Consider the following 8,657-nt stretch of genomic DNA (forward strand, 5'->3'; position numbering starts at 1 on the left):
TACATACATACATACATACATACATAATACATACATACATACATACATACATACATACATACATACATACATACATACATACATACATACATACATACATACATACATACATACATACATACATACATACATACATACATACATACATACATACATACATACATACATACATACATACATACATACATACATACATACATACATATCATCCATCCATCCATACATACATACATACATACATACATACATACATACATACATACATACATACATACATACATACATACATACATACATACATACATACATACATACATACATACATACATACATACATACATACACATATTATTAATAATTTATAATTTGTACCTAATTAGAAGCTGGTTAATCTAAAGGCATTTTTCACCAGATCTAAAGTAGACCCATAGAGAAAATGCCTATTGTATGGGCATTTAAAAAAATTCTTATGGAATTATTTTTTTGTAAATTAAAGTGAAAGTGTTCGGGCAACCAAGCCCCCGGTCGTTGATGATGCAAGTTTTTGAGAAGCATCGTACAACAATCGGAATTCAGCTTGCATCTCTTGCATTGTGTGAACGTAACATTAGCGGGGCTGTGAGTAAAATCCACACCCTCTCTTATTTCTCAACCCACCCATTAAGATGCTTATCAACCGATATTTAATTGCAAAAACATTTGCATTGCCCCAACTGTTTATCTTTAATGTTGTATATTTAACATCATTGTTCATTCCCCTTAAATTGCATTGCGCAACTCTCTGGCATGTAAAACAAACGAAAAAAATGAAAGAAAAAGACTCAATTCTTTACTGCCGGAAGGTAGAAATGGTTTTGATGACTGATATATTCCAGATGATTAAACCAAGGGGACTTAATCCTCTATTGCTAATGATTCCCACGCGTGGAATGCAAATACTATATACGTATATACTTCGTTTCTATTTTTGTCTTTGTTGAACTCTTTTGTATTACCAGACACCTGAAAGTAAAGTGAAATATTTAAAAGGAGATTTCAATGTAAGACTGAAAAATACTTCATCATTTATTTTACTCTCTCCTCCCTTTCTCCACCGAGCAATGAATGAGTCGCTGGAGCGAAATTAGCTTTGCGATAAAATCTATCAAAATTGTCATTGAAATCTATTTCAGACCGTCTCACATTGCGAGTAAATAGGATTACATTTTTACTCTCTGACAGACTAGCAAAATAATGATTCCATTTCAACACGACTATGCAGATTAGTAAGACTGATGTGACAATTAAATTATTCTAGTCAGAGTTAAAGTAGAGGAGTTTTTCTGGTGTGAACGATCTATTAACATCACCGCGCTGTTTATTCATGGCACATCAAAAAATGCATTCTGTTAGATCCCAAATATATCGATTTCTTTCCCAGGAATACCTAAAAATTTATAGAAAACTGGAGGGGGGGGGGTGACTGACAAAAACAAAGACCCATTCTATAGCCTTTTGCAAAGGGACTGAGACAATGTTCCCAGTAATTTTTTTTTTAATTGAGCATAAATATTGCTCATTATCCAATCCACTAAACATGCTCAAAACGTTTTACAAAGGATCCCAAGCCAGCATCAAAACAACATGTCGGACGAGAAATGATGTATGTAAGGCGATATCACAATATTTCTATTGAAAGAGAGACAACGTTGTAAACGGCTTGTACCTATTTAATACTTGGGTAAGCTGAGAATATGAGTAAAACCCCTTTTTAAATGACTCAACTTCATTCGCTCAGAGCAGGACTCAAGGCGAGTGTCATACCACAAGATCACAAAGCCATACAAAAAAAATGGTAAACAAAGGGTGGTTTACAGAAACAAATGAAGAGAACAGAGGAAAACTCACAGCTGTCCACTTTTCAAAATCTCTGTGAATACCCTCTTTGACTGGTGTCAGGGGGTTCAAACCTTCCCTCATTAAATAGAACAGCGGGAAAACTAGACTTTTAAAAGGGTTATGGTTGTAGTTTTTCCGCTGTTCTATATAGAGGGAATCTCAAACCCCTGGCATCACTCAATGAGGGCAATCACAATTTTTATTTTAACGGACATTGTGGTTTTTCCCTTGTACTCTTCAAATGTTTATATATGTAGTATGCTCTTGGCTAAGAAGCTCACAACATTGCATTCCGGAAGTATTACGGACCAACACACAAAACTATGTGTAACCTTAAACGTTTATAGTCCGGTTAATGCAGTTGAGTGAGAATTACTCATAAACGCGGATGGCAAAAAACAATAACAAAGACCTGAGTGACGTCAACTTCGTTCTATCTATATTTTTTACAAATCGAACATTCCGATAAACATCATTCTAAGGCATTCAACGGACGTTGTTCCCCGAGTAGAAGGTGTGGAAATGAGGCGTTTACAGATTTGCAAGTATAGAGTAACATCAAACTTTAAACTACCTTTGATCACATATCTGTACGTTCATGTCTGAACAATTGAAGAGATCTTGTTCAAATGTATTTTACAAGGAAAGAAGTATAACGCAGAATACTTGACTGCATAACATAAAATATACCAGCGAAGTTCCAGGTTTGAACGTTTTTGCCAAGATGAGGGTCATTTATATCGATTGATATTTAAATAACGAGTTTTCTGGCCAAATGTTCAAATACATATTCTTCCCAGAGTACGGTAGCTAACTGGTTAGTATATAAACGCGTGGCATAGAAGAAACTAAACCTATGATTGAATCACATTAGTCTTTTCAGGTCTAAAACAAATGATAAAAACTGAACAACAGCCACCACCACCATTACCACCACCGCCATCACAGCCACCACCACCACAATCAAAACCCAAAACAAAACAACAGCAACAACAACAACAAAAATACCAATAGGAAAACGACCATATGAGCGACCCCCCCCCCCCCCCCCCCCAAAAAAAAAAAAAAGACCCCGCTCCCAAAACACCAACAAAACAATTAAACAAAACAAATTAATTAAAGATTCTAAAAGATTCTCTACATTTTCATCTCATCTCTCTAGATAGACTTCCACTCTCCGGCTTTTAAACGTCTGACTAATCCTATCCTATGAATAAAAAAAATCATACTTACTTCATGAAATCTCATGACGAAATTGTCAAATAATAATAATAAAAGCAATATCAAAGCAAGTTGTTGAAAGGGAGATCAGTTCTAGATAAAACATTCACACATCTGTTAAAGTTAATGGCTCAAATTACCAGGCAATGAGATAAGAAATAAATCGAGTAATTTTCATTAAAATACAGTGTAGCACACATAACTGACAAAAAAAAGTATAATTGTTATTTTTCGGTTACGTCTTTCATTCATTTTTGTGAGTAAATGCTGTGCTATGAAATACACATTTTACCAGTTTGGTCCAAAAACGTTTAACTTAATATACTATGAAAGATTGAGAGGACCTCAAGTTTGTCAAAATGTATTAAACCCGAAACCTATTAGAAGTCTCAAGTTTAAACATTTTGACAACTAAATGGTCAAGTTAACCTGTTAATATAACCTGACATTTCTGACCAATTAAAAAAAGTTTTGTCATTATATGACAGTTCTATTGATTATCACATTTGTAAATAGATTTATGTTCATTCCTGGTTGGGCTACAAAAAAGTGAGTGGAGCAGGCACTTATGTTGATAATAACAAGAAATGAAGTGAGTAGAAAGTGCCAGAAGACAACAGAGAATAAAAATTTCGCGGCGGCGATGGGGGCTCGAACCCTTGACCTTACTGGTACAGCTCCGCCTGGCCGGGGATATCATGACTCTACGGTATGAGCTATCCACGACACCACTTTTTAAATTGTTACAATAAAATCGGAATCGCCGCGAAATTTAAACAACTGTATTCGATTAAGGTGTGTATGACTGTATTAGGCCTGGTTCACAGTCAGCATTAATGTTGGAGATGTGATTTTTTTTTATTACAAAAAAAAAAAAAAAAAAAAAAAAAAAAAAAAACCAAAAAAAAAAAACCCAACAAAAACCAAAACAAACAATACAATCTCAAAAACACAAATTCTGAGTGCGTCAATTTGATCAATTCAATCCCGCGATGATTTAGACTGGCATTCCATTGTACGGTGGGTTTTGTTTAAATAAGCTACCCAATACCCGTTTGCGTCACCGTGAATGCCACGGTATCTCAGTATCTACACATTTACGTCTATTTTCATCTGAGGGTTCCCTCATTTGGTAAACGTTGATAGGAAACGTCGACAGGGGTTGTAGCAATGAGTCACACGGTCGGTATAAATTAGACCTTCTCATTGGAAGTTTTAATCTATTTCAGGGAAATCTTTTTTCACGAGGTGACTGACTGACTGACGTTAAGAGTAGGAGCGAGATACCTTTACCTTTATAAAAGGGGCCGTCGACGATTTATCCGACTGTATCTCGCGCAGGTCCCCGAGTTTATTACAGTCAGCCTCGCGTTGTAGTAAAAAAGTATTCACGTGGACACAACGTTCTCATTTATCATTTCTATATTTATACTATATATATATATATACTATTATTTACACTAAAAAGGAGTCAATTGTGCATTTTGTAATATTAATTTAGCCATTTGTTATCAGAGAAGTTTACTGAATAAGGTTGCGTTTTCACCGACAGACACCGTTGTGTTGTAGTTATTTCATTCAGACAACATCATACTTTGGAAACGATAACAAAACACGACAAGAGGGTTGTAAAGTAGAACAATCACCTTTGTAACAAATCCGTTATCAGTAAATTGACATCACTCATTTGTGTATCAAGCATAACTAATAACTGTTTCCAAAACACAGCAGTCGTGATATAACATAAAAAGTTCAACGAGAGTATGAAGTGACATTATTTTTAGTCCTTTTTTATTCCCTGGATTGGGCTATACTGAAGAGGTAAGTTTGTTTTGTTTTTTTGAAATCATGAACCTAAGAAAGTGTGACAATTACATTTTCATATCTATCTATATCTATTGTCTTTTTTGTAAATGCACCAACGTGCACACTCGTTTTTTGTCAATGTCGCTGCTCGAAGCTTGAAGAAATAAATAACAATGTGAAGTTGAATGTAAGCTTCAGTTTAACATACGAAAACAGATAAAAATGGACGTTTCGGGTTTCCCCTTAATCAACAAAACAGGATGAATGAAACACTACAGACGAATGAGATAATGTGGTAGTGGCGTTTTCATCCTAACAACGCCACTACCACACTATATCATTCGTCTGTAGTGTTTTATTCATCCTGTTTTGTTGATAAAGGGGAAATCCGAAACGTCCATTTTATCTGTTTTCGTATATTAAACTGAAGCTTACATTCAATTTCACTTTGTTATTTATTACACTAGTTTTATAATTTATAGATTCGTTTGTCATAATATTGTGCTGCCAAGTGTTTTGACAGATCCTTTGACTTGACATTTGATAACAAGCAGAGTTTACGCTAAAAGTACAAAACAAAAAATGCACAGTCATAACAGACTAAATGACTAAAAGCAGTGAAAAATGGAAGAGAGAGAGAGAGAGAGAGAGAGAGAGAGAGAGAGAGAGAGAGAGAGAGAGAGAGAGAGAGAGAGAGAGATTTACTTGTCTTTACACGGGGAGGATGGAATGGGGCATATGCAAGATATTACATACATTAGATAATCGCCAATAGGATTTTTTTTTTACTTTTAGAAACAAGGACTGTTAATAATATTAGCGTAAGTAGCTCTATCAGTAGTAGTAGTAGTAGTAGTAGTAGTAGTAGTAGTAGTAGTAGTAGTAGTAGTAGTAGTAGAAGTAGTAGTAGTAGTAGTAGTAGTAGTAGTAGTAGTAGTAGTTGTAGTAGTAGTAGGAGTAGTAGTAGTAGTAGTTGTTGTTGTTTTAGTAGTAATAGTAGTAGTAGTAGTAGTAGTAGTAGTAGTAGTAGTAGTAGTAGTAGTAGTAGTAGTAGTAGTAGTAGTAGTAGTAGTAGTAGTAGTAGTAGTAGTAGTAGTAGTGGTAGATTTTAAACAATGTGCATATATAAAGCGTTCTCATTCAATTCAGGAGAGACATTTTGTATCAAAATTTTATGTAGATTGGACCGAATGGCATGATGATTAAATTTATTGTTTCTCATGAACGTGGATCGATTGAAATGATTTGAAATTTATTGATTAAAAGAATTCGATGAAAATTGTTATCCATTCATTAAACAAATCACGCGAATTGATTTTGATTCCGATTCGACCTGGCGTATGGCTCTATGTCTGGAATTTTAAAAACAAATGGAGATAACTTGTGCGACTGTCTGAAATTAAATGAAAGAAATAATCACTAAACCAAAGGAAAATGGAAATGAAAAAAATAAAAATCAACAAGACATTTCGGCCCAAACACTTCGATAGCGCACAGAATAAGAATTACGAAATAGTAAAAGAAAAAGTGGACACAAACAAAGTGGCCATAATATTTCATATGCCGTGGTCAGAGGGTTTATATTTACAAAGTGACTATTCTTTGAATATAATATTTTTGTTTGCCGAATTTTTCAAAAGCATGTTAAGCTTTCCAAATTTATGGATTGTGGTGTTGAAAGTTTGAATTATAGAAGGTACGAAGTTGACGTAACTCAGCTCTTTGTTATTATTTTTTAGACAATGTAAGTGATATGTTCTTACTAAATTATATCAATCAGTTTATAAACAAAAGGTTACACACAGTTCTGTGTATTGTTATGTTAATTTGGCTGGCGGATGTTATGAGTTTTTACATGAACGCATAGGTATCAATAAAATACTGAGAAATAAAGCGTATCAAGGAGTACCAAATGAAATCACTTAAGTGACCTATGGCTAACGTGCATTTCAACTGACCTCGATCACTGCCCGCCACTCCCCCCCCCTCTCTCTCTGTCTCTCTCTATCTCTCCCTCTCTCTATCTCTATCTATCTACCTATCTATCTCTCTCAGTCACAAGTTGGGTGTCGTATCAGATTGATCCCGGGTTTAGTTTCTTGACTCCTGATAATCCTCTGTTTTCATCTGACATTCTCCATCCTCTTTACGTTTCAGGGTTATTGACATAATTGCCTTTTTGACACTTTTTCTGAAATCATAAATTGCGTAATTTGTATTCAATGACAGATCAATATTTCATGGAGCAGTAAACGTTCTAAAAAGAATTAAAAGATTGGAACAAACATAGATAAATAAAAAAAATACAATTCTTTTATGTCGTGATTCTTTTTTTTCCCCCGAGAAAACGTATTTGACCTTTCTCCTACCTTTGTAACCGCATACCGAAAACATACTCATCCTGACACAGGCGAGAATGCAGTATGTTGGCAAGGATGTTATATAGGCCCGTATTACATTCTTGTGTCGACATTTGGATATAGATAAACAAAATGGTCAGAAGATAGTAAATAAGAAGGTGAATTTGGATGGGACGATAGACTGAAATATCGAACGACATGCAGGTATTTAAGATAAGTTGACAAATAAACATAAGTAAAAGATAAAATTATTCGGTAAGATATTCTTATCTTTACTTGGTTTCCAAAAACAAAAACTCTTTCAGAAAACAACTTTCTAAATATACCGCTGCTGGTATATTGTGGAAGAATTTGCCATACCATATAAGAGAAACATACACTTTTATTAAATTTAAAAAACCGTAAAATGAGTACCTGGCCGTTAACAGCGTTGTCTCTGTCGGGGAAAAACATTTTGAAAAATCGTCTCGTTCTACATATTACGTGTTGCTGTTTGTCAGGAGTCGGTTGTAAAACGCTTTGAGCACGTTTAGCAGATATTGCGCTATATAAAAGCCCAGGTTTTTTAATAGCTCTGTCTGTGAATTATATATATTAGATAAAATCTACAAACATTGAATCTCTATACAAATATGTAAAGACATAAAGTCCAGAAAAAAGGTGGGGATAAACGCATGGATGTGATATGGTTGTGTGAGGGAGAGAAGTTTCTAAAGCATTATGGAACTGTTTTAAAGTCAAATCATGATAGACAGCAGACAAGTAGATAAAGATCGATATATATGTAGATAGATAAAAAGACAGATAGATTTATAGATATATACAAAGACAGACATATATATATATATATATATATATATATATATATATAAGATATATATATATATATGTATATATATATATATATATATATATATATATATATATATATATATATATATATATGAGTGTTGGTGGGTACTCGTAGGTACGAAAGTGCTCGATAATGATGGTTAGAGCTAATATAAAATATAAATTATCACTCACATTATATGGCCGAGACGTTCGTTTCCGTGGGTTTATTCCACGTCCTCAGTCGGCGTAATGTCCGAAGAAAAAATTTGTATTCATAATGTGAGTAACAATTTATATTTTATATATATATATATATATATATATATATATATATATATATATATATATAGATAGATAGATAGATAAAGAGATAGAAAAAATGTATTAGATTGATTGAAAGAGGGTTAGAAATATAGATTGATAGATAAACTGATAGAAACGCATTTATAATAGATACAAACACATGTAGATACATTTATATACAAATTGATAACTAAATCGATGTCTCGATAGATTGATATTAAGATAGATAGACATTAAATGAATAGAAATGGTAAA

At 33.7% G+C, this 8,657-nt stretch overlaps 1 pseudogene across 1 annotated transcript in view; it reads left to right on the forward strand.

The window, feature by feature from the left end:
* Nucleotides 1-4,780: 4,780 nt before the first annotated feature.
* The window catches only part of LOC144966550 (matrilin-1-like), a 16,152-nt pseudogene continuing 12,275 nt past the window's right edge, over nt 4,781-8,657 (forward strand). The window contains exon 1 of the transcript XR_013644235.1: nt 4,781-4,920. The product of XR_013644235.1 is annotated as a matrilin-1-like (transcript). The remainder of the gene's footprint in view (nt 4,921-8,657) is intronic.

Source organism: Berghia stephanieae, chromosome 2 (genome assembly GCF_034508935.2).
Source record: "Berghia stephanieae isolate SIO BIC M18660-M18661 chromosome 2, UCSD_Bste_1.3, whole genome shotgun sequence".
NCBI lineage: Eukaryota > Metazoa > Mollusca > Gastropoda > Nudibranchia > Aeolidiidae > Berghia > Berghia stephanieae.